This window comes from Sceloporus occidentalis, unplaced genomic scaffold (genome assembly GCF_023333645.1).
Source record: "Sceloporus occidentalis isolate IW3139 unplaced genomic scaffold, rSceOcc1.0.p SCAF_118, whole genome shotgun sequence".
Lineage (NCBI taxonomy): Eukaryota > Metazoa > Chordata > Lepidosauria > Squamata > Phrynosomatidae > Sceloporus > Sceloporus occidentalis.
In genome coordinates, this window is record NW_028317098.1 from 1,617,991 (window position 1) to 1,644,699 (window position 26,709).

At 40.7% G+C, this 26,709-nt stretch overlaps 1 long non-coding RNA gene across 1 annotated transcript; it reads right to left on the minus strand.

Moving 5' to 3' along the window:
* Window positions 1–1,297: 1,297 nt before the first annotated feature.
* Window positions 1,298–22,947, minus strand: LOC149282343 (uncharacterized). Its single transcript, XR_016277973.1, has 5 exons — window positions 22,816–22,947; window positions 20,457–20,566; window positions 4,903–5,091; window positions 3,028–3,137; window positions 1,298–1,504 (listed from the first exon to the last, which is right to left on the minus strand). It is a non-coding gene; the product is annotated as an uncharacterized LOC149282343 (long non-coding RNA).
* Between the last annotated feature and the right edge of the window lie 3,762 nt (window positions 22,948–26,709).

Genomic DNA, 26,709 nt, shown 5'->3' on the forward strand with positions numbered 1-26,709 from the left:
TATTCACCCACCCGTCAATATGGGACCCAAGGCAGCACACAGCACAGATGAAAATGAGTTGTTATCATTAACTGCCTTCAACTCAACTCCAGCTTATGGAGACCTCATGAATGAGAGACCTCCAAGTCACCCTGTCACCAACAGCCCTGCTCTGGTCTTGCAAACTCAGGGCTGTGGCTTCCTTGATTTGAGTATATCCACCTCAAATGTGGTCTTCCTCTTTTCCTACTGCCTTCTACCTTGACAAGCATCATTGTCTTTTCTAGTAAGTCATGACTTCTCCAGTGGTGTCTCCAGGATTGGTGTCACCTTGTGCAAGAGTGTAGCCAAGGGTGCAGCTGGGCATGTGAGAGAGGGAGGGAGGTAGGCTCACCCCCCTTCACCTCAATGCAGCTTCCTCCTCATGAAGAAGCCACACAGAGGTGAAGCCAAGAGGGCCAGGCTTGCCGCCCCACCTTCACTTCTGTATGGATTCTTCATAAGGAGGGAGCCACACAGAGGCAAAAGCAGGAGAGGAGTGCCCACCTCCACTTTCTCGTAGAAGCCACTTGGAGGTGAAGTCAGGAGGGCCAGGCTCACCCGTCCATTGCCTCTGCATGGCTTCCTCTTGAGTAGGGAGCCGCATGGAGGCAAAAGCAGGAGGGGCACACTGACCCCTTCTCCTCTTCTGCTGCCTTGGATTCCTCCTCAGGGAGAAAGTAACAGCAGCAAAGAAGAAGAGGCAGGTGCCGGCAGCATCACCACACCACTTGCAGTGGGAGGAGGGCACCACCCTTCTTCAGAGGTGTCACCCACTGTGGTCTGCACTCCCTACACCCCACTAGTAATGCCTCTTGTCTTCTCATGATGTGTCCAAAGCATAAGAGTCTCATCTTAGTCATCTTCACATCCAAGGCGAGTTCAGGCTTGATTTGCTCTAGGAACTATTTATTTGTCTTTTTTTTTTTTCAGTCCACGATATTATTCACTTGTTGTTAATTTGTTATAGAATTTTGAGCATCACTTTGCTTGCATGAGAGATTAATGCAACGGTCTGGCAGATACTGCAATCCCTAGTGTCCTCTTTCTTGGTGACTGGAAGGTATAATAAGCATTTACAATCTGTGGGCCATTTTTTTGTTTTCCATGTTTGTTAACAGATTTCAGTTAGCATTTGAGTGGATTCTATCTCTTGATTCTTGAAACAGCCCTATTGGTATGCCATCTATTCCTGGTGATTTATTTCTCCCAAGTACTTTGAGTGCAGCTTCCATTACCTTTTCTAAAATTGTAGGTTCATGTTGAAATGTTTCTTCCTTGAATGAATTTGTCATCCTTTAATTTCTTTTATATAGTTCTTCAGTGTATTGTTTCCACTGCCTTTTTATTTCTTCTTGATCATGCAGTGTGTTCACCTACTGGTAGTAGAGCATCTCCACTCTTGGTTTAAATTTCTCTTTGAGTTCTCAGATCTTGTGGGAGAGGTCATTTGTTTTTCCTTTTCTGTTATTGTCCTCTTTTACCACTAAAAAAAGATTCAAATAAAAAGTTTTAAAACAATTAAATCAACAGTCCTTTTAAAAACAGCATTAATTGATAATAGTTTGAAGGCAACGGAAAACATAGCAATATGAATGAAAGTACAACACACACATTATGGCGGGTTACAAACCGCCAGAAAGTACACGCAGAGCGCATACTAGGGTTAAGAAGGGGCCTTGCTTCTGCACCCCCTAACCCTAGTACACGCTCCGCGCGCACAAAATGGCGGCGGCCGTTCCACACGGCCACCGCCATTTTGACATCTTGGACGCATAGCGTCCAGACGTGTCACGGCGGAAGTGATACCGCAAAAACGCACCCTGTGTTTTGCGGCGCCACTTCCGGGGCCCAGGAAGGAGCGCAATTTCCGTGCTCCTTCCTCAGAGCGTCTGGGAGCCCCGCAGCGTGGCAGCTGCGGCTCCCGGATGCTGCAAGCAGCGGCGGCGGGAGACCGCCGCAACCCGGCAGTTTGTAACCCGCCTCAGTGATCTGACAGGTAATGGATCCCTTGTAGTGCAGTGGTTAAATGCCAGTACTGCAGCCACAACTTTGTGGGTTCAATCCCTGGACTCCAGGTTGACTCAGCCTTCCATCCTTTCGTAGGTCGGTAAAATGAGTACCTACCTTGTTGGGGGCAATTAGCTAACACATTTTAAACTGCTTAGAGACTATTTGGTTCAATATGAAGCAGTATAGAAATGTAAAGTGCTAAAGAGCTACAGCACAGTATGGCTAGAGAGTCAAATTATGGTCAGGGGAATCAGGTTCCACTCCTTCTTGGCCAAGATGCTTGGCCTTGGACCAGTCACTCTCTCTCATCCTTCCTAACCTATATCACAGGGCTGTTGTGAGGATAATAGTGGGGGTGGGATGGGGTGGGATGGGATAGGATATCCCTGTCTGCTGTCTTAAAGAAAAGCATCATTGCTTTTCTGGTGCTTGGCATTTAAAATGCCCTATATCGAGGGTGGAAATCATGTGGCCACCCAGAAGTTGTTAGACAGCCCTAGCTAGATATTCTGGCTATTTACATCCAAAATATAAATATATATCTGAAATATTTCAGATTGGGTGCACATATTTGATGGTGAGAAATGCTGGGAATTGCTGTCAAACAACATCTGGAGAGTCCCATGATCCTCACTCCTGTCGTGTCCTATATCATATGTGGCCTGAGAGTACAAGACATAAAGCATTTCAAGTTGCAATGTTAAATTCAACACAGTTATAGCTCTTTTCCTATTAATGGAATATCAGGTTCAGTATGTCACCAGAATTTCTACATATTTAGTACCCAGTAGTTTATCTTGTCTACAGCACTCTAGAACTAATGTAGAAAAGAAACTGCCTGTGGCAGTCAATAAATCCAACTGCAAGAAGAAACTATGCAGAATTTGTTTTTACCACCAAGAGGCACTGCTGTATAGCATCTGTGTTGCTTCACAGTATGCAGCAGAAATCCATTATGAGCAAAGTAATGGGGAAATAGTATGTGATAGTACTTACATTCCACATAGAGCATCAAATCCTTGAGATGAACAAATTTCTCCATATGCATCCCATAACTGATCTGTGGGTCTCCCTTGCTCTGTATTTTCTTCTTCCAGCTTTGTGGTCTGACTTGGAGAATTTTAAAATTCAGTTTCAGATTGAGTGCACATATCATTGCCACAGTTTGCCTTAGTTCACAGGTCTTTATTTTTTAAAAAATAATTTCCCAGTGTGCATCAGTACATATATGCATTGATAATTCCTAATTCAAAAAGGACCAGATGTTATTGTGTGGTTACATTGAAATTTCTTTTTCTGCTACAATTTAATCAGTTGCAGATGCTATGTACACTGATACACATTGGTACCCTGGTACCCTGTAAGTAAGAAAGAAGAGATATGAACTGAACCCGACAGTGAAATGCATGTTCTGTACTCCCCAATAAAACTCTTTTTGCAGCAGCAGCTCATTGTAGGACATTACCAAATAAAATCTAAAATCAATCATATAAATGTACATTTATGCTTCTTAGTCATTCTCAAAATGGAGGACATCTTGAAATCCTTCCTGGATACAAGGTTGAAATGTAGGACATGACCTGGAAAAGGACGATGTCTGGTCACCCTACTTGAACCTGATAATTGCTTAAGAGCAAGGGACCAGCAGACATATATCCAGCTATTTTCCTATAGCTGGACACACAGCAACAGGCATTCACAGAGATCTCTAGGGATCCCCAAGATGTCCAGGCAGATGATGCCATTACATTGCATCCAGCTGTAGGGAATATCTGGATTCAGCAGATCTGTCACAGAGCTAAGGTGGCGGTGGTGGTGAATATTTTGGTTGTTGCACAATTGGTAGTCACTTTCAACCTTCACAATGATCCAAAAAGTGAATTGCAATGGCATAGGTCTGGCTTACACATTGTAATTCACCAACAGGATGCCAACCTCCCCTCTCTGTGTGTATATGTATAACAGCTGGATACATGCATCTAGTAGCCAAAAATAAATACCATGTTAGCTTTCAAATATTGACATTTACTGTCTTAGGCTAATGGGAGTGGGAATCCAACATCAGGAATCACCTGCCTGTTTAGAAAATCTGCTCAGAAATGTTGTGTAAAAGAAAATTCAGAATAAATATGAAATGACTAATTTGGGAGTGGGATTAAAGACGGCGAATACTGAGCTTCTCAATGCTATCAGAAAAAAATTATTGTGGATAAACTAGGGATACAGATTTAATGCACAGCAGTAAATAAGTTTCTGTTGTGTTTTCTTACTCTTGAGAGTGCTTTGTGGCATGTTCATTTAACCTTGTTCCAGAAGTGACTAATCTAGTAAACTATTTTTGATCTGAAATGAATATCATCCACACATGGGACAGGACACACCATCAATAAAATCACTGCATCTGCAGAAACCCATTTGGGGGAGCTATATGCTTAGCTGTGTGCTGTCATGCTTTCAGTCATCTTTCAAGAAAGGGAATGCTTCTTTTTCTAGACTACATTGTTGCTGCTGCTGCTGCTGCTGTTTTTGTTGTTGTTGTTGTTAAGCTGCATCATTTTAGTGGGATTCCTTTAAGGACAAACTCTCACAGTGGTACATCTTCATCTTTTCTTAAAGATTTACGCCTTTGTCCAAACAAAGAGTTTGTTCTAAAGAGTTTTTGATAACAATTAATTGATGGTCTGAAAACAGTATGTGACCGCTTGGCTATCCCAAGGGTGATAGCTAAAGCCACCTTCTCTAGATGAAATATCAGTCATGTCCACCTTTAGTTTTATGGTTCATGCACAGCCATTTCCCTCTCTTTTCATGGCTGATGTGTTCTGTTCAAAAGGGGAAATTTAATTATAAAACCTCCCCACTTTTGCTTACCAGAATACCAAAGAGTATTTGAATTATCTCTCTGCACAGTATGAAGCACAACGCAAAGGTTTCCTTCCAAAATAATCTTCTGTGAGGCTTTTGCTGTAGCTTTTAACTCTGCGCCTTGTTCATACAAAACCTGTTTTTCCAGTATTTCAGGTAACCTCTGGTCCTTCTCATATAAATAGTCAAGCTACCCTGGAGAGGAAAATGGGGAAAAAACACAGCATAGGTATTTGAAAGGAATGCACTGGTAAAAAAATACTTCAGAAAAATCTAGTCATAGGTAACTGAAGCTGGCATTTGATAAGATATGATGATATTAGAGAATTAAACACGATATTAGAGAACTCAACAAAGATATGAAAAGGAAGGGCAACATTTGACTTTAGATGAGTGAAAGGCCACTTGTTCAACAAATCTTGCTTTTCTTCACCCTCCAGCATCCTATAGCCCTCTTCCCCAGAAGTCTTCTCCAAGTGAATTAAGTGAGGAGGGGAACTTAGCAAACACCCTGCTGCCTCTATGGGGCTGAAATAGAAAGGAAAAATTGCCAGAATCATGTGGAGGAATCTTGCACTCTTTTGCCAAAGGTGCCCATCTTCAGCCATTCTCCTTTCCACTAAGATGTAACCCATAGTACTAACTGGCAGGGATGTAGCTGGGCAAATGGGCACAATGAGGGCAATGCCCCTCCTAGTGAGAATAAAATGTCCTTTCTCTCTACAAATTTTTAGTGTTGCAGTAACTTAAAACTTCAGTTGAGCATTTAGATAAAGAAAAAGGGGCAGGCCATATTAACAAGGGAATATTAACAAAGCAAACCTAAAAGTTCTAGTGGGAACATTTTTTCATTTTTCCCCTGCAATGGGTGGACAATATGAGGAGGAATTACTTTGTTTTAGTTTTTAGCACTACTTTAGTATTTTAGCATTTTATAGTGTGGTGTTTTATCATTTTTTAAAAAATTGTATATGTTCTGATGTACTGCCCTTCAGTGGAAAGGACATTATAACTAAATGTAGTAGAAGTAGTTGTTGTTGTTAATAATATCATCATCATCATCATCATCATCATCATCATCATCATCATCATCATCATCATCATCATCATCCTTTTTCTTTCCTGTAGCTACATCCACACTCAGCATTTAATCTGGAATCAATGTGCCTTCTTCCCTTATTTTACATGAGGTCTCCATCATGTTGCTATATATCTCTTGTTAATCTATGCCCCCCCCCCAAAAAAAAAAGACATAAAGGAATCCAGAATACCTTTGAGACTACAGTAATTGGGAAGAAATAATTTCTAGCATAAGCTTTTGTGGCCACAGTCCACTTCATCAGATGGTTTTCCAGTGCCTCTTTGTAATGAACTCCAAAATCTCACTTTGTGGACAAGGGAAGGAGAATAGCGAATTCTTGAGCTCTTTGATTACTTAAAAGAGGTAGTGAAAGACTCACAGCTCAGCACACATTTACTGTATGGTGACCTCTGCAAAAAATCTGTATTCTAGTTAACATAAAAATGATTTCCCAGCTATATATTTTTAAAGGAAATATACTTGTAACTTGTACTTGTAACTTCTTCTAATCTAACTTCTATTCCAACAGTAATGCTAAAAGCTTTTCTTTTTGACATTTTGTAGGTCATCATGAGCAGTAGGGTTAAATGGATTGGTACGTGCTTATGCTTAGCACTAAAGAAACTAGTGGCCTTTATTTTTTTTAGGCTTAGATTTTTTTTTGCCCCAAATGATAGCTTTGACCTTTCCATCCTTCCATCACTGCTGTGAATGCCATATAGTGGGATGTGAACACCAAAAAGGGCGGTATCCTTAATAGGGCAGTACTCATAATACTGTAGAAAGTGAATAGGAGCTTCACTTAGGGTTAACATGGGAATCTTTGATGTTCTAGGTGTTTGGGATTTCAGTTCCCAGAGGCTTTACCCAGCATACCTAATTATTAAGGATTATGGAGGTTGTAGTCCAGAGCATGGGCAGGGGGCACAGTTTTCCCACCCTGCCTTACAGTTTATAGCACGAGAGCAATAATTATTAGCACTATGAGCCATTCATCTGGAAATAGCATTTTCTCCAAGGAGACTTAATACAATCTGAAGATAGTTAGCACACGGGGCAGGCTTATCCCATTATGTCTGCAGATCTCCTTCAGGACTCCCTATCGCAACTGCAGATTAACTCACGGACACATCCATCCTTAACCTTTTTTGCTTCATACACACCCTGAGGAAGGGATCTGAAAAACATGTAATTTTAATTCTTCTTTTGGATAATCCTGGTAAGCATGTTACCCTTCTACAAATATTAAAACTTGTTTTCCATTTACCTTTCCCACTGAGATGTGAGTGACTAACTGACACAGCACAGCATGCTTTCGAGTGCAGGGCTTGAAATTTGAGGAAGGCTCACCTCTTAACTATTTCCTTAGCTATTGCCTTTTCTTGTTCTTGTTGTGTGCCTTGAAGTCATTTATGACTTACGGTGATCTTAAAGCGAACCTATCATAGGGTTCTCACTGAGCACCAAAATTAGAATCGTCCAAATCGTTGTATTCTCCATCACTATGTATGGGTGTGAGAGCTGGACAGGGAAGAAAGAAGATAGGAAGAAAATAACCTCATAGGCAATGTGGTGCTGCAGAAGAATGCTGAAGATACTATGGATGGCTAAAAAGACAAACAAGTGGGTCCTTGAACAGATCAAGCCTGAAACCTCCCTGGAAGCCAAGATGATCAAAGTGAGTCTGTCATACTTTGGTCACATCATGAAAAAACAATACTCATCAGAAAAGACAATAATTCCAGGAAGGGTGAAGGGAAAGAGAAAGAGAAAGAGAGAAAGACCGCATGCTAGATGGATAGACTCAATTAGGGAGGTCACAGGTATTAACTTGCAGGACCTGAGCAGAGCAGTGGAAGATGAGGGGATTGGAGATGTTTCATCCATAGGGTTACCATGAGTTGAGGTTGACTCAAGAGAAGTTAACAACAACAACTGTACATCCTAGGATTCCATAGGAGGTTGCCATGACAGTTAAAATAGAATCATGTAGCTAGAATTGTATTGTGTAGAAGGGCCCACAGTTGGCCATTGGTCTCAATTTTTAACTTGATTTGGCCTAGACAGCTCTTCAGTTAGAATACTCTTCCCATCTGAGGATTTCCTAAAATAGATCTGATAGCCACCCTAGTCCCTGAAAATATATGTTGGTCTTATTCAAGGACATATTGCAAATACTATGTAGGCAAATTTAATGAACAGGTTATTTTGGGTAATCCCAGTCAGAATTATAAGGTGAAACAAGGCCAAGACAACGTACTCAACATGTACTCTGCCTGCAGTAATAGAGGATAACAGCAGGTACAACACTATAAACCCAAACAATGTGTTTAGTCCCTGTTAATCTAATTCCAAAGACATCCTCTGGAATCTGCAGAGCCAAATAGTATTAGATGACCTTTGACAATGGGCAGCTTTATTTCCTTTTACCTCATGTTTGCTTAAACCATCTCAATTCACTGCATCTTAGGATCACCACTGAAGAGGCAGCTTTGTTCTTATGGAATCATTTGGTTAAAAAAAATTGTTCAATAAAAGTTGCATGATTTGCTCTTTTAAAAGTCCTGTCAATGTTTTTTTTTACCTCTTGAAAAATATGTACCTGTATAAACAAACAACACTTAAAAACATTTTTTTGTTCATTACCAGACTCTATAGATATATCCATGGCAGATATAAAGCAATTTGACACCACTTTAATTGTCATGGTTTCGTCCTATGGAATCCTGGGATTTGTAGTTTGATTAATGTATTCAGGCTTATCTGTGAAAGAGCTCTGGTGCCTCAGATAACTACAGTTCCCAGGATTCTGCAGGATAGAGTCTTCCTCTTGTTGATTTTCATAGTTTCTAAAACAGCAGACATTTTTCCTGGCATGGACCTATATCATTTTTGGAGATCAAGGTAGACTCTTAAGCACCATCATATGGGGACTCAAGCCTTGTGGCTAAGTGGAATCCACTTCCAAATAAAGTTGCATATGATCAGGATATTAATTGTAAAAAAGATTTTAAAAAATAAAAGTATGCAGAAGTACACAAAAAGAAAAAGCAAGTGTTCTCCAGCATTCTAGTATTTCCTCTGCACCCTACATCTTCCAAAAAATAGGGGTTTCATGGTGGAGGAACTCAGTTAACAAAATCACAGGGTATTTATAGTCAAACTGTCATGTTGCTTCCAGAGTTGCTGTCACCAGAAGTCAACGTATGGATGGATGGACAAAAGGTCAGGTAACCTGGGTAAGCAATTCACAGCCATGCCCTCACAGTATCAAGAAGATTTGCTTTCAGACGGGTAGCTCTCAGTGTTACCAGAGGGCATTGTGCAGCTATCCCACCTCCCTCCTTAGCAGGTTTTCTAAAGAAAAGAAAAAGATGGAAGAAATATTGGGGAAAGAGAGAAAAACAGAAGGGGGTTACAAATTCGAAAACAAATTTGTCTGATGAACCTTGTGTAGTACTCTGTGAATGAGGCAGCATGATTGCTTGGTGAAAAAGAGCCCCAATATTTGGAAGCACCCTTGGAAAAGTCTTATGCATTTATCCAGGGTCCACACAATATGTCATAAAAGTGGCATCCTTGGAGTGTTGACCAGCTAGCATACTATGGGGTTATTTACACCGTGAAAATAATCCAGGATTAATCTGGATTGAATATCCGTTGTTCACATACATCCCGAATGCACCCAATTAAGTTGGGGGGGGGCGCTGTCAAAAAGCCCACTTAATCCAAGATAATTGATACCAGGGTTTTCCCTGATATTTTTTTTAAAGATCCGCATTGTCAGTAGTATGAATAACTGATGTGGATAGGCCGGATTAGACCTGGGATAAAATGCTGCATGCCTTGAACATCTTCTGAATGCATTTGCATTGGTGACTCCATCTATATCTGAATGCTTGCACGTATGAGCAACCGGACTTGCAGAGGTGTGCATCGATGTGGTTCCACAATGTGAAGAACAAACCCAGAATGCATGAGTGAGATGATTTACATCATCACACTAAAAATGCCAATGTCTGAATGACCCCTATGGTTAGGATCCCACAGGGACACACTGCTCACATCACAGTTACTGTTACATAATTGGTGTTCCTTTCTCAGGCTGCATCTGCACTGCAGAAATAATATAGTTTGACACAGCTTTAACCACCATGCTCAATTCTATGAAATTCTTGGATTTGTAGTTTTATGAGACATTTAGTCTTCTCTGTCAGAAAGCTCTGGTGCCACAGCAACTACAAATCACAGGATTCCATAACACTGAGCCATGGTAGTTAAAGTAGTGTCAAACTACATTATTTCTACAATGCAGATGCAGCCTCAGTGCTCAGATAGTGAGAAGGAGACAATAACAGGAGATAGATGCTCCCAGTTCCAAGCCATGGATTTCTTGAATATTTGGCATTCCATGGGAGTTTTGTAAAGGTGGCTTGGATCATCTCCTTTACACAACGGCATCATGAGAGGGGCAGGGAGTGTGGACCACACCAGGTGACACCCTAAGGGGGGGCGATACCACTGCTCCCCAAATATCCGCCTTTGGGCAGAAATGGAATGTGGCATGATTTGCCTGCATCCCTCTAAAATGCTGGAGCTTAGTGGAAGAGATGGTGAGGTGAGGCTCAGTGGGAGGAAAAAGGAGAGGGCTCGTGTTTTTTTTAAATTAACATTTTAAATGTTAATTTTTTTAAAAATTAAATTCTTTTGAAATTTTCTTAAAGACATCACATCTTACCAAATGTTCGCTTTAACCACATGAAACTATGTAGATGTAAATATATTTAAGCTGTGTGTTTGATATTGTAATTTAAAGGTATAATTTTGATTTTGGTAGATGTTTATGCTCCAAAACACACTACAGAAATAATGCAGTTTGAAACCACTTTAACTGCTAGGAAATTCTGGGAACTGTAGTTTATTGTGGCATCAGAGAAAGCTAAATGTCTCACAAAACTACAGTTCCCATAATTCCCTAGCATTGAGCCAGGGCAGTTAAAGCAGTCAAACTGTGAAATCTCAAACTATGAAGTGAGCATTTAGGCAAGCTAGCTAATCCCCCATCACTTGAGGTGCAAAGGGTCAGCATGATTAATCCAGTTTAAGAGAGATAGAGAGGCCAAACCGCTTTTCCCAAGGAGTCAGCACTGTACTGATGCTAGCAGAGACAGGATCAAAGGAAGCTTTTCACGGGCAGTTCTTTGACAGCCGGTGCTGTTTTCCCCCATCAGATATCATGGTTGTTTTAATGCACACATTTCTATATACAGAGCTAATGAAAAACAGCCAGGATATGTGAGTTAATGTCATGAAGGCCTTGTTCATGAAACTTATCTGTGTGTACCAAACACAAGGATTGCAGGAGGGGAGCATGGGATGGGCATCTACTGGTCTGATTCCATCCCCTCCATGGGCATAGATGGAACCTTATGCAGAAAGTCTACACTCATCCTGGCCACATATGAGCAGGGCTCTGTTTGCAGAATCCATGGTCTCCAAAACAAACACCAAGGGTGCAAGCAACTCTGCCAGAGATTATATGTGTATCACTTACATGTACCAAGCCGTGTTTATAAGATTCTGCAGATCAGGACAGGACGGGTGCGAAATGCACTGCTGCCATGTCCATCTTTAGTGATCTACTACCTATGAACATCTTACCCTTTTAAATAGTTTTGCAGCTATTTTAGCAGAGGCAGCAAAAGTTCTTCCAGGCAGCATCAAACAATGAAGAGCAAGGTGTGGGCACTCTGGGAAATTTTGTAAGCGTATTCCTGGCCTCTTCTTGCAGTGCTCATATTAAGACAGTATCTGTCACTGCAGCAAGAGGTGAGCTGCTGGGGGACTACAGCAGTGCAGAACACTGGTGGAGACAGCTGCCTTATTCTTTCCATCAACCACTTGTTTACAGGTGGTCAAATCAGATGATATCTTTAGCACATTAAGGGGAATTAATTCCCCTGATATTAAAACATTTTACCTCCTGCTAATGGATTTCCTCAGAAGTACATGCCCCAGCAGCCAGTTTTACAAATTAAGCTTGTATTTAACTTGTGAGCAATCACAAAACAAGCTAAATGCAGGTCATCGTGTGCTATGACAAACAAAACATCTTGCCTCACTTGAGGGAGCACCTCTTCTAAATATATGCTGTTTTGGCTAGTTTGGCCCTCACTGACAAGACGCAGGATCAACTAAGTTCATGGTTTATCTGTGGGCAAGTTGCTGTTTAATATGTCTTACAAGACTGATTTAAAGACAGAATGCTACGATGAGCCCCTTGGGAAGAAAATGTATTATTTATGTATCCTTGTACATTTTGCTTAATGCGTATTTGGACTGGAGAAATGGATTTGAGGTAAACATTCTCCTTCCACCAGCACTGTGACCATGATTCAAATTGAGATCTTTGTAGTCAGGAAGCCTATCAGCATGGGTCAAATAACCTGCCTCCTACCATATTCTTGGCAGGGAGATTGGGGCCCAATCTCCAAGTCTGGCACAAAGCGTCTGGACAATGTCCACGTTGTTCAAAACCAAACCCAGAGAATAACACCATTAATGTGGATATTAAAAAACTCACCAGTCCAGAAGATCTGGAGCCCTCTCTTTTGGCACCAGATATCTGTGGCTCTGCTGTTCAGCACAGCCACTGCCACAGCGAGTCACTTCACCCTGAGGTCAGAACAAGGCACCCAGCCATATGATTGAGGCTGGGCACCTTGTTCTGACCTTAGAAGCAAGAGACTTGCCATTGTAGCCGTTGCACCAGGTGGCAGAGCAATGTGCCCATATGAACATCTGCCCTGTTTCAGAACAGAAGGCTAAGGTATTGGGGAAAAGTTGGAGCAGTTCCAGGGCCAGGATACTCTGGGCTGTGTCCAGAGTTTCCCGGCCAGTGCAAGCAGGAACAGAGTTGCTTAAAGAAAAACATGGAAACTCTGATCACTGATGTCTTTCCTGGGAACTAGTTAATCAAAATATCTATCCTGCGCACCCACCTTCTCTCTCAGATTAGGAGGCAGATCATCCTTTGGAGAATGACGAATTTATTATGTGCTTAACTCTTGTTCATTAAAACAAATTGCATCTTATCATTTGCTGAATCACATCCAGCTACAATGGTCAAGTACATGGAAACTCCACATGAAGATGCTGCACCCCTCCCACCTACTATCCTCTTCCCCAGCTTGGGCCTCTCCAGATGTTTTAGCTTACAGCTCCCACAAAGAAAAATAAAACCAATAGTCAGGAATTATGGGAGCTGTAGGCTTACAACTTCTGGAGGGACCCAGTCTGGGGAAGGCTGCTCTAGGAGCTATTTATTTTGGAAAGGCCTTTTTAATGACACTCTTCTGCCCCATTCCCATTTTATGCTCAACTGGCATCTCACCATTTAGCCAATGTGTTTCTGTCTAAAATGCACAGCCTCTTTGATTTGGAGAGCAATGGCTGGTTCTCAGACAGTTCTGCTAAAGTTGTTGCAGCTGTAGCAGACCACGGGTCAAGCAACGTTTGTTCCCTAGAGACAAGAAAGACTGAAAATGTCCATATTGTTCATTTTCCACTGTCAAATGTCATGAAGCATGAACTGGACTAATTTGGAGATAAACCAAATGATAAATAAATCTGAGTCCCTTGGGGAAATGAATGCCTTTCTGGTAATTGCTGTTCAGACTTAAACATGTACATTTGCTTTTCTTGTTCTCAGATGGAAACTGCACATTTTCCTCTCTCCTTCCACTATTTTATTCTAGACATGTTCTCTGCTTTCTTCTATATGCTACAGCACAAAACTTTTGGGTGCTTGAAAATGGAATTCATAAACCACATTTTATGCTACCTTCAAAGCCGTCATAAGCAACTCTAGGGAGCCAATATGAGTGAAGCATTTCAGTTCTCTTTCCATTCCCTCTTGGCTTATTGTAGTATTCAACCATTCCTGCATCGCTCAATAAATAATAACGTTGTTTTCTCTGGAGTTTATTTTTAATCAGTTTTTATTGGCTTGGTGAGAGTGATGGAGCCAGATGATCACAAAGCCTTGAAATGAATCAGAGAATGAGAAAGCTATAATAAAAAGAACTTGTCCCACCTTGTTTCAGTACCATGTTTGTTGTGTTTATCTCTGTGTGTCACCATTTGTTTCACTGCCATCTCTTCAAATCAAATCAAAGTTCTATCAGAGCAATTTGTGACAAGTTGGTTTCACAGAGTGTCATACTGCAAGCCTGATACTACACTTGCCTTATAGTCCAAAGAAGATATAGAATATACAGAAAGAATACACAGATAGGATCTGAACCGACTCATCTGAGTATTTTCTATTTTGTGGATACAGCTTGCACGTCTTCATATGGCTCTTTCCAACTGGTCTGAAAAGTATGAGGTCTTGCAACATAACATATTGGATTTTGACAGGTTTAAACATGCTGCACCAAAGGAGCACCAAAAAGCTGCCACCATGGCAGGACAGTTGCCTTTTTGCCAGCAATAAAAGGAGTGGCATTTTGCCATTCTTTTTAGTGCCGGCAAACTGCCAGATAGGGGCAGTAGCATGTAATTGCTGCGGCCCTGATCCTGCGAAAAAAGGGGTGGCAGGATGCTGCTCCAAAGGAGTGGTCTGTTTAGCCCCCAAGTTAGTAGAGTACCCTTAGGGTCCTGGAATAGATAAGCCTTGCAGTCCTTTTCAGCTCTATGCTGTGATTTACATGTTGGATGTCCATAGCTCAAATCCTGCACACAAACTCACAACAGAAGAGGGAAAAGAGGTTTCCCTATGGAGGCACTCCTGAAACCATCAGAAGGAGTACTGCAGAAACCAATGGGTCAGAAAAGGAAATGGCCTTAAAGGTTCCCCCTTTAATGATTCTGAGAGATTTCTTTTCTTAGGGGGCTAGAATGGCACATTGTACATACTGGAAAACAAATCCACTCCCATTATCATCACATCACCACCACCACCATTCATTTACAGTCATCGACCAAAATATAAATTACAATATGAAATACACACAGAGAGACACAGTTACTGCTAAAATTCATGAAGCGTAAGATTCTCTCATATATATATATATATATATATATATATATATATATATAATTTATTACTGATATAAAGATTAATTCCCAGAGGTTAACACTAAATAAAATTAAAATTACTTGAATAAATAAATATTTCAAGCATTCCAAGTCTAAAAATCCTAAATTTTATCTAGTAATATTTGTCCAAAAGTAATAATGGCAGAGGCACAGAACCTAGCGAATATCTTTGTGTATCTGAATCATCAAGCAGGATTTACCTAGAAATGATTTACCTAGAAAATTTGTTAAAGACATTAAATTAGAGCAGATGTCTTGATAAAATGGACAGTACAATAAGCCATGGACAAGAGACCCATTCCCATTAGCATCAGATCACCACGATCATGCCCACCACCAATTTGATCTGCATGCTGCTTTCCCCCATACATGCATGCAAAGTAGCTCATGACACAAGAACAGCAATACATACGGGAACAGGCATATTGCTACAAAACATTAAGTGTCAATACATGTAAGTTCATCATTGCACCAAATATTTTAGTACCATTTTATTTCAAAGCATAATATAAACCAACCCAATGAAAATAATTAATAAGCCAACAGTGTGACATTTTGAAATTCATCGTAAAACAGGCAGTATCAATCATCAGACCAATACAAAAAGAGATTTTGTTGCTGTGTGCTTTCAAGGCATTTCCGATTTATGGTGACCCTGAGGTGAACCTATCATGGAGTTTTGTGGCAAGATTTGCTCCATTGCCTTCCTCTGAAGCTGAGAGCATGTGACTTACCCGAGATCACCCACTAGGTTTCATGGCTGAGCAGGGAATCAAACCCTAGTCTCCAGAGTCACAGTCTAATGCTCAAAGCACTATGCCACACTAGCTCTCTCTATAGAGATTACTTATCCTCAATCCACTGTAAGCAAAAATGCTAAAACCTCCCAAAGCAGAGTTGTATTAATAAATAATATAAACCACATGGAGTTCCTGAGCAAGGTCTACTGCAATAAATAGCAATTAACTTTTGTACAGCTTTTAGCCAATGATACCTCTCCCCCAAACTGAGGCGCAGTTCTAAATTAAAAAAAAACATTCAGAAATAGTAGGCAGAGTGGGAAGTAAGAGTGGTTATTATTTACTGTTGTTATTGTTGTTGTTGTGAAATCAACAGCAAATGAGTTGATTCAATTTATGCCAGTCCTATGAATGAGAAACCTCCAAGTCACTCTGTTATTGACAGCCCTGCTCAGGTTTTTCAAACTCAGGGCTGTGGCTTCCTTGATTCTTTCCACCTGTAACATATCTTCTGCTTTTCATACTGCCATACCTGACCAAACATTATTGTCTTCTTTAACAAGTTATGTCTCATGATATGCCCAAAGTACGAAAGTGTAGTCATCTTGGCTTCTAGGGAGAGTTCAGGCTTGAAGTGCTCTTGGACACATTTATGTATCATTTTAGTTCTCCATAGTATATGTAGAACTTTCTTCCAGCATCACATTTCAAATGAGTTGATTCTATTATTCAACCCTTTGGAGCCCTTTCCTCCAATAAGCTCTACATGTTTCTCCTTTCCCCTGCAATTTATTCTCACAACAAGAAACTGTGATTGGCTCAGAGTCACTCTGTGAGTTTCATAGCTTAGTCTGGACACACACTGAACTAGAATTAGAGTAGTTTACCAAAACCAGGATGGCCCAAGTCCTAGTTCTTGCACTCTTAAATGCTGTATCATAATGGCTCACAGACCGATGGGCTGACGTTGCGTCTCTTCCACTGTACTCTAGACATCTTTGCCATTTCTGGAGGCTCATGGCGATTGTGGAGGTACACCTGCAACCCTGAAAAACTAGGTGCTTTCCCTTCCTAACTACCAGTTGCATGCCCTAAAAGATGTGAATGTGAGAACTTAGCCAGCAGCAGGAATGTGGAAGGGTGTTTTTATGCATATGTGGCAGTGGTGTGGTTTTCAGGTGAAAACTTTATTGAAATCTCTCAAAAAACATTAAATTAGGGAGGCAGCCACAAAAATAGGGCCTAGAGGCACATGTCACCTGCAAGCCATACTTTCCCTAGCCCTAACATACCTGACTGTATGTGCATACTAATTGTATATAAGTTGGCATACTACCTCTTCACAGTTGAGTGTGACAGGCACTTGTCCCTCAGTGTTTGCATCATAATGCGCTCTACATGGGGCTACCTCTGTTCCAAGTTCGGATGCTTCAATTGGTTCAAAATGCGGCAGCCAGATTAGTCACCAGAACACCTAGGTCAGCCCATATAACACCTGTGTTAAAAACTCTTCACTGGCTGCTGATTAGCTTCCGGGTGCAGTACAAAGTGTTGGTTATTACCTTTAAAGCCCTTCATGGCTTGGGCCCGAGTTACTTGAGGGAATGCCTCTCCCTACACAATCTGCCCCACACTTTCGGAACATCTGGGAAGAATTTATTAGAATACTATAAGCCCAGGTTAACACTTCCCGCAGCCCCCAAACTATGGAACAGCCTACTGGAAAAGATCCATCTTATCACCACCTTAGATGCCTTTAAGAAGGAACTTAAGACGTATCTCTTCCAGCAGGCTTATCCATCCGACCTCTTATAGGAGATCTTTAAGATAAAATGCTTCACTTCTGGTTATGATGTATGTTTTCTAAATGTTTTAGATGTTCTAGAATGTTTTAGTTTTATCGATTGTATTTTATATCTGTACTGTGTTAATTTGTTGATGTAATCCCGCCTCGATCCACAGGGAGAGGCAGGAAAATACAAATTATTATTATTATTATTATTATTATTACTGTATTATACACTCATGGATTTCCTTTGGAGTTTTCTTTTGAAGGAACAGGAACTTCTTGCTGACCCAGGTTTAGTACTTGAAATTCCACATTTTCCATTGACATGGTTCTATCAATGATCTGAAGAGGGGGGAAAACCAACAGAAATTAGAGTTACAATCCTGCAAATTGGCAATTTACAATAAAAAAGAGCACTCCTTCAAGATACAGTGACAAAATTACATTCATATTCTGGGAAGTGGGTCAGGCTGAGGATGTTAAAGCACCTTCTTGTACAGTATTGGTCTGGACCACTGAAAGAGGCTGAATGGAATATGGGCATCCTCTTGTAGGTATTAAAAAAGAATTATTTCTTTAAATACTGTGCAGTCCTGTGGTATGGATGTGAAAGGGTATTGCGGTGTAACAATCACATACTTCATTGTATCCTCTTGTGGGCTGTTCTCCAAAAAGGAGTATAAATCTGTTGTCTTTAGGATGCCATAGGACCCCATTTAGTCTTTGTTGCTAAGAGGTGAATATGGCTACCAGCCTGGAATTTTCTGCAGGCAATCAGAAGGGAAAACAAGGCCAGAAGGCACAATTGCAATTAATTCACATTGCAATAGCCAGAAGGAGCTCTTGAATCTAGTAACAAAAAAGGAAAGAAGAAATAAATCAAAGGAGCTTGGCATTATGATGGCCAATGGGATTATTGCTGAATCATTTGGATTGTACAAATATAACGTTTTACCACTTAGAGTGAACAAATGAACAAGTACTGTATAAAATTCTTAGATCTAACTGTGATACAGATAACAAAAACTTTTGTGGCAGCTTAAAAACTAGCAAATGTATTATGGCTCGAACTTTTTGAGATTAAAGCCCATATAATTAGACATATGACATGTTGTCCGTGTGTGTGTGTGTGTGTGTGTGTGTGTGTGTGTGTAATATATGCACATATGATTGTGGGGTAATTGTAATGTTGAAGTGGAAAGATGAGAGGTAAGTGCAGAAAATATACTGACCCCTGCAATTAACAATATACTGTACATCTGTAGAAGTGGATTGAAATTCATGAAAGCTCATATTAAATTAGATAATCTTAAAGGTCCATCATAAAAAGGTATCCCTTGTTTTATTGCTAATAACATGGAATATACTGATATTCTAATAAACATGAAAGTAGTCACATATAATGAAGTATCTTTGCATCCATGTGTGGAACAGTTGCTCTCTTCTAATGTGTATCCAACACACAGGGCTTATTTCCACTTGTATTATAGGACTTTATCACATGAGGAAAATCAGAGAAAATCAGGGGTTTAAACAGTCATTTTCCTAGGAAAGTTGCACCATCATGGTGAACATTTTCACACAATGTTGTGATTAAAGAGGACTTATCCCGGGAACAACAAGGGCATAACCAGAAACAAATGATTTATGGGGAAATCCTGTGAATGATTTGTTGCTGGTTATTTCTTGGTTATTTCCAGGAGAAGCCCTCTGTAAGCATGATGTGTGTGGAAATCGTAACCGCAATCACATGACTTTCATGGGAAAATGACTTTTTAAACCTCCAATTTTCCCCATGGGTGATAAGCTCCATAGAATATGAACTTCCTCTCTGACAACTCCTCGCATCTTCATCCTTCCATAGTATATGCCTCCACTTCCAGGAACTTTCTGTTTTAACCACTGTAACACTAAGTAAAGTAATTTTGTCTCTGGAATGGTACACATTTTTTTATCTCTAAGAATCCACACACATTTTATATTTCACTCATTTTTTTGTTCTTCAATAACATTTTAAGTGAGAGCTGCATTTAGCATCCAACCATCAACAACATCTTGTGCATCTCAGTGGTTTCTTGTAGCTTCATTATATAGCACATAGGAGTTACCATCAACTTAAACAACCAAGTGCTACATCTTAGGATGTTCACATAGTTAGGTTACTTAAAATACATAGATCGTGTCCTCCAGCTGTTGCAGTTTGGCAGAGACAGTGCTGATTCATTCTCTATCCTTCTGCTTTTTCAGCTGCTTTAAAAATGTCCACTTTCTCTCTCCTTTTCCCATTTTCCCCCTTTGTCCACCCTTTACTTCACCTGGTTCAAATTGAATTCAAAGTGCAAAAGTAATTAACTGGGGAGGGGAAGATGAAAGGAGGGGGACAAGATCTAGCTCTTTCCAGTAGGCTCAGGCAAAAGCAAACTGCTGCAGCCTTTGCTAGCTTGGCTGTTATTCTTCATTAACAACTTCTGCCATCTTGTTCACACTCTGATGTTCCTTGGCCACATGTGTCCTGGTTTCCATATGTGAAATGTTGGAGGATGTGATATATTGCAATGATCCCATTTTGTACGAATCAAATCTAATTCTAAACTATTTTGCCAAATATTTCAGCATCCATGGCTGTCCCATTCTTTTGCTGGAGTTTCTTTTTCAGTTATTATTACCTGGTGGACTATTTAGTGTTTCTTTGTCCTGTCCTTACAATCCTGTTGCTCTTTAAAAATATGCATATTGGGAAATTTCCAACTAATCTATGAGAATTTGTTTTTATAATTTGGAATACCAAGGTTGACTAAAAGGTAAGTGAATAAAGAATCCCAATTTATACAGGATAGGAATTGCTCACCTTTTTTGGCTAGAACCACATTGCCTGTGTTTGTCCAAATCCCTGAAGTTGTTGTACTGTACATAATGCCTGCCTCATCATATTCATAACATACAAAGATTTTTCTTGATCTGCAATAAGGTAAAAGATAACAAAAATTACAACACATCAACAAAATAAAACCTTATCTGTTTGTTGGGGAAAAAAAATCTAAGACTCTTTTTAGAGCAGGGATGAGGAACCTATGGCCCTCCAGAGATTGTTAAACTTCAAGTCCCATCAGTTCCAGTCCAACAAGAATAATGCTCTGCATATCAAAGTTAAATGTCATCCTAAAGCACATCCAAATTGGATTTTTGAGAATGTGAGTTGAATGGATCAGGATGCCGAGTCAGGAATGAGTGGAGATGTAGACCTACTGCACCAGTGAGATGGCTATCAACTGCAGCATATTTCTCCCCCACAAATACATCTCCATCCAAAACAGAATTGAGTGGTGGACTACAATCCACTTCCTCATAGCTGTACATGGAAAGCTAACACTGTAATAAAGCCATTCATTTAACAATGATACATGTCAGCCTTTGCCACTTTGCTGCAGCAGACTAGTACTTTTACCTCTCTGGAAATGCCAACTCAGTCCTGTTTCAGCAACTGTCAATGGTGCAATAAAATGGATTTGAGTGGCAAATCACTTACTCTTTTTAAATGCCAAAATACTGCACAGACACTAGCAAATGTGCTTGCTAGTTAAGGCATGTTAGGGTCTTGCTCTTGGTAAAATTTAACATTTTCTTGTGAACTTCATGGGACATACACAAACTCCTCACAAGCTCTCCAGGACATACAGTATGAAATTTGAAGGACACAGTCTTTGAACAAGAAAATTACAAAGGAAGAATGGAAAGAGAAACAACTGGATTAAATTATGTCCCGGTACAAATGGGCCCTAAACGACACCCTCGTCATTAGCACGTGCTAGAGTTGCCTCAGGGCGGAGCAGCCACATGCCCCGCACCCCTAGCATGTGATTAGAGCGTCATCTCTGCATAGCGCTGTATAGATGGTGTGCATAGCGATGACGTCACTGCTGCACTGCGTCCAAATGGATCAGTGCAACAGCGATGTGTTCGCGCCACCACAGGCTGCTTGTGGCAGCGCAAAAAGGAGTAACTTTTTAGCACTCTTTTTTGCTGCACAGCAGCGCCACGCAATTTGGTTGCTGCGGCACTGATGTGCATCAATGAAAGGCAGCCCCAGCCCGCCTTTTCAGGCCCATTTGTACCAGGCCTACATTCACAAATTCCAATCCATTAGCAGAGACATGAATAAAGACAATGGCTTCATGGCAAACTACATGTATTAATACAAGAGTTCTTGTTACTGTACATGTAACAAGAGGAATCTTCTCAGAGAAGGTTTTGAACCCAAGGAAACTGACACTTGGAAAGCAGATGCATTGCTTTCACACATCAACATTAATTGACCATTGTAAAAATCTGAAAGACCTGTATCATGCATCCCTTTAAAAATTTAGGGTTAAAATTTGCATCCTTTTAGATTCTATTACATTCCATCCTACTCCCATTCCCACAACTGTATAAATATGCTTTATATCCTGAGGCCTGGATATTACTCTGTACTGCATGCGAAGCAGTAAGTTTATATCCACAAATGCTCATGTTAAAACAAAAACCAGTTAGTCTTAATGGTACTGCTACATTCCTTCAATTCTCCCCCCCCCCCCAACTCCACCCTCTTGCTCCTTTTTGTGTCCACATAATGGTAAAGATAAGATCATTCAAGTAGCATTGCCAAGGTGTTGCATGGAGATATATTTTGTTTCTTTGAAATTACAGATTAAATGGAAGAGGCTGTCCATTTCTCCATGCAGTGCCAAGTTCTACCCCTTGGGCTGTTCCAAGGGTCAACCCAACAGATTCTGCTGCCTGAGGCAAGGGATATGTCACATAGGGAAGCCAACTAGAGTGGTATTGAATCTTGCTTCAGTGCTGTCGATGGGGGTAGCGACTGAAGAGCAGTGAAGAATAGGTTGCATAACACCTACCACTCCTCCAATGCTGCCTCTACCTGCCAGCATCTGGCACCTGAGGCAATTGCTTCCCAGCACCTAATGTTAGGGCCTGTCTTGCTTGCTTGCTTTACCTGCTGCATGGCACAGTTTGAGTCCTGCTCACATGTCATGTCTTTTTAGATTGTAAGCCCGAGGGCAGGGAACCGTCCAATTAAAAAGATTGTATGTACAGCACTGTGTAAATTTACAGCGCTTTATAAATAAAGCTTAATAATAAATGGGGAAAAGCCAGGCAGATAAAATATATATGTTAACAAATATACAGGAGAAGTCACAGCTACTTACTCTTTCCTCCTAGGCAATTTCAGTGCTGAATCTCCATTTGCAGCCTAGTGAAACCCATGGATATGAAACCTATGGATACTGACTCAACTCCAATATGATGTACACACGCACATCCATCAGCAGGGGATGATCAAGCAGGAAAACCACTGTAAAAGAATTATTAATTATATTAAAATACACAATTCCTACCACACAAATATCATTTAGTATAATTAATGGCTTTATATTACTTGAGCAGAATTATACTGTGACTGCGGTATTAACCTCTGACTTCAACATTTATTAGTCTGTATGTTATGCCATACCATAATTAGTTTTGAAAGAGGCCAACCTTATTTGCATGAGTAAAACATTATCTCTCCCCAAAATGCTGAAGGCAATCAATGAGGCTAATGGAATTTTATGGGAACCACCTGCTGGGCCCATTCCCCAAGATCAAATAGCTTTGATGCAGGTAGGCAGAACCTTTAATTAGTCACACAACAATATTCCTGAAAATGGGTAAAGAAATTCAGGTTGCTCGTGTGAGATAGAACGTATTATCAGGAGTGTGCCTAATAGAAATTGGATGCAGGAAGAAATAAAGTCCCATGACCTGTTGGCTAGAAGCTTTTGTTGTTGTTGTTGTTGTCTCATTGGTTCCTATGATGTGACGGGTGTGGAAATCTACCAGAAAATGTCTTATTTCAGAAAGTGGTGGTTTCACATGGTCATTAAACTGGATAAATTGGAAAACAGATATTGACAACATCTTATTTATTTATTATCATGAGCATCAATTGTGTCAGCAAGTGGCCATGATGAATGAACTGCCTGGTTAACAGTGGGAAACAACAGTTAAAATGGATTTCCCTTTTAAAGTTCCATCACTGCTGACACTGAAAAAGAGATCTATAAGATTAACACGTAATCTTTTTACTTTGGCACATCTGACCATGGAACAGATGGCCTAACACTCTTACAACCAAACCTTGTTCCCTGTCCATTCCCGCTATTGTTGTCATTCTCTGGAAGAGGAAAGCTAAAGATAGTTACAGATTGTGGTGGAGAGTGTTTAGTTAATTAAATCCATTAAGAAATATCCTTCAGGGATATAAACTATTAGAATATATTTACAATTGCAGTGCTTTCAAACTCAAATAATTATTTAGTTTTGCAATGAATTAATATCTGGAGAAGCTTTTCCACACCTAGAGAAGCTTTTCTGACATGAAGTTTAGCAGGCTCCCATTGCAACATGAATTTTGTGCATTTTGTTTGGTCCAATAAAGGTATCACTGTTTTGTGGATAAAAGTATCAGTTTTGTGGATTCTTGTACTAGACTCCCATTGAGTGCTTGAAGGACTGACAGAACTCTGTCCTTCAGGAGACCATTTTCTCACAGAGATTTGCAAACTACGGATTAGTCATTGCTTCTAACCAGGTGGTTCTGTGTATGAAATCACAAGGTGATCCAGACACTTCTGCAATAAGAGATCTGTGGCAATGGTTCTCAACCTTGGATTGAGACACTAATCCTCTTTTGCATTAGCCTCCCAGCCTGAGGCCTGCCATCAGCACAGAACAATACACATGCAAATCACTCCTGCATTCCCAGGCTCACACAGTATAGATATACCCACTTTCTCCAGGCAAGCATTCTCTGAAGATGCCAGCCACAGATGCTGGCGAAATGTCAGGAAGAAACTCTTCTAGAACATGGCCACATAGCCCGAAAAACCCACAAAACACTATGTTCTCAACCTTGGATTGTTCAGATGTTTTGCAGAAGCCCCTGCCATCATGTCTAATGATCAGGGATTCTGGGAACTGATACCCAAAATATCTGGAAGATCAAATGATAGGAACCACTGAGATATTTTTAAATTTAAGTGAAGTCTTTTATTTTGCATAAAAGCATTCCCATACCCTCTTTCTTGCACTCCCCTGATTTCTGGTTTCTATCTCAAGTTAAAGCAGTGCCATCCCAAAACATTTTGCTCTGGAATCCTGTTATTAGGAAGCTAGAATGACAGGCCTGATCATCTCTTCCTATAACCAAGGTTCAGATCAATCCTCCCAGTTGTCTTCGGAGTATAACCCATAACACTTGGACTGGTGTGGAGTGCCATCCATCCTGGGCATCCAATAAAGGCCAAGTCTTCCTTTCATTTGGAGCAGACTGCACATCCATGGGAATCCCAGCGCTGAATCATTCATAGAAAACCTGATTCTGCATCAGGTTTCCATACATCACAGATCAATACACTGTGATGCATTGAAGAATCTTAAGCTGTCCTGCCTACTCTCTACCCTCCAGCAAAATGCAATTCATCCATCCCACACTTAACATGGCCACAACAGTGCCCTGCTAACATTTGAGTTACCAAAGATGAATCAGCATCTCTTCCACAGAAAAGAGCCAGCAGCTTTCCTGGGAAGTCAATTCTTGGTAAAGCCTGTCATTGTGTTCCTTCAAGTTGTTTCTGACCTCTGGCAGACCAAAGGTGAATCTATCATGGGGGTTCCTTGGCAAGATTTGTTCAGAGGGGGTTTGCCTTTGTCCTCCTCTGAGGCTGAGAGAATGTGACTTGCTCAAAGTCACCCAGCAGGTTTCCTTGGCTGAGCAGGGAGCCTAGAAGTTTATAAATGGAGATACCTTGGCCATAAGCGGACATTTTTCCATCCATTTCCCTCTACTAAAATCTTTTCATACAGGCATAAGAAAGGGGATTACCAACATATTATTTTTCAGGGCAGTGATTGGGAGCAAGGCTAGCCCTTCTTTACTAGTCACAGGTTGATCTGTGAGTAGTAATGAACAGGGAATTAACATACTACATAAAAGGTAAAGGTAAAGGTTTCCCCTTGACATGAATGTCTAGTCATAACCCACTCTAGGGAGCAGTGCTCATCCCCGTTACTAAGCTGAAGAGCCAGAGTTGTCTGAAGACAACTCCAGTGGTCATGTGGCCACCTTCTCACTGAAGTGGTACCTATTTATCTACTATGATTTGCATGCTTTCAAACTGTTAGGTTGGCAGAAGCTGGGGCTAATGACGGGAGCTCACCCCATTATGCGGCACTCAGGCCTCGAACTGCCAACCTTACGATAATCAGAATTGACATCTTACCCACTAAGCCACCACATCCCTTAACATACTACATACCCTTTCCTATTTCTTTGAAGAGGTTAGCACATACTTCCTTGATATTTTTACAACATTTAAAAGATGAAATTGGTTAGCACAAACGAAACTGATCCACAAAATAGTAGTCCACATTCTATTCACTATCCCACCCCTATCAAGAACTTTGTTTTACTTTGATGTTATTTCATTTTATTGGCTCCTGGAGACCTTACAGCAAGTCAGTAGTGCAGATAAACAAAGGAGTAAAACAAAGTTGTCAGTTGTAGCCAGTCCAAGGTCAAGAAAGCACGAATGACAAAGAGCAGTGTCAATCACCAAGACAACAACAAAAGCACCAAGGAGCTTCTGGGAGATTTATAGATAGCTGTTACACCAGGTGCTTAATCAGTCAACGTCTCCCAATTAATAGTTGCTCAGATCAGCATACTCTCTCCTTATCTCTTTCACAATCAGTGTGTCCTTAGTATCTGTCACCTGCTGGGGAGTAGGACAGCCTATTGCTTTAGCCCCCAGTTCCTCAGACTCAGAGAAACTGAGTGTCTGAATCCTCTGAGTCCAGAGGGTGAGTTAAGACACTAGCTATCAAAGTGGAGGCTGCAGTCAGGCTTGGCACATTCACATCTCCAGAGGGCTTCTAGGTGGCTCTATGTGGGTCAGAGGCAGCTGGAAGGAAAGCAGTATAAAATTCTTCTGTGATTTGAGCCAGAGGAAGGAGGCCTACTGCTGTGCCTGTCTTTACTGTCACCTGCTGCACATGAGCTC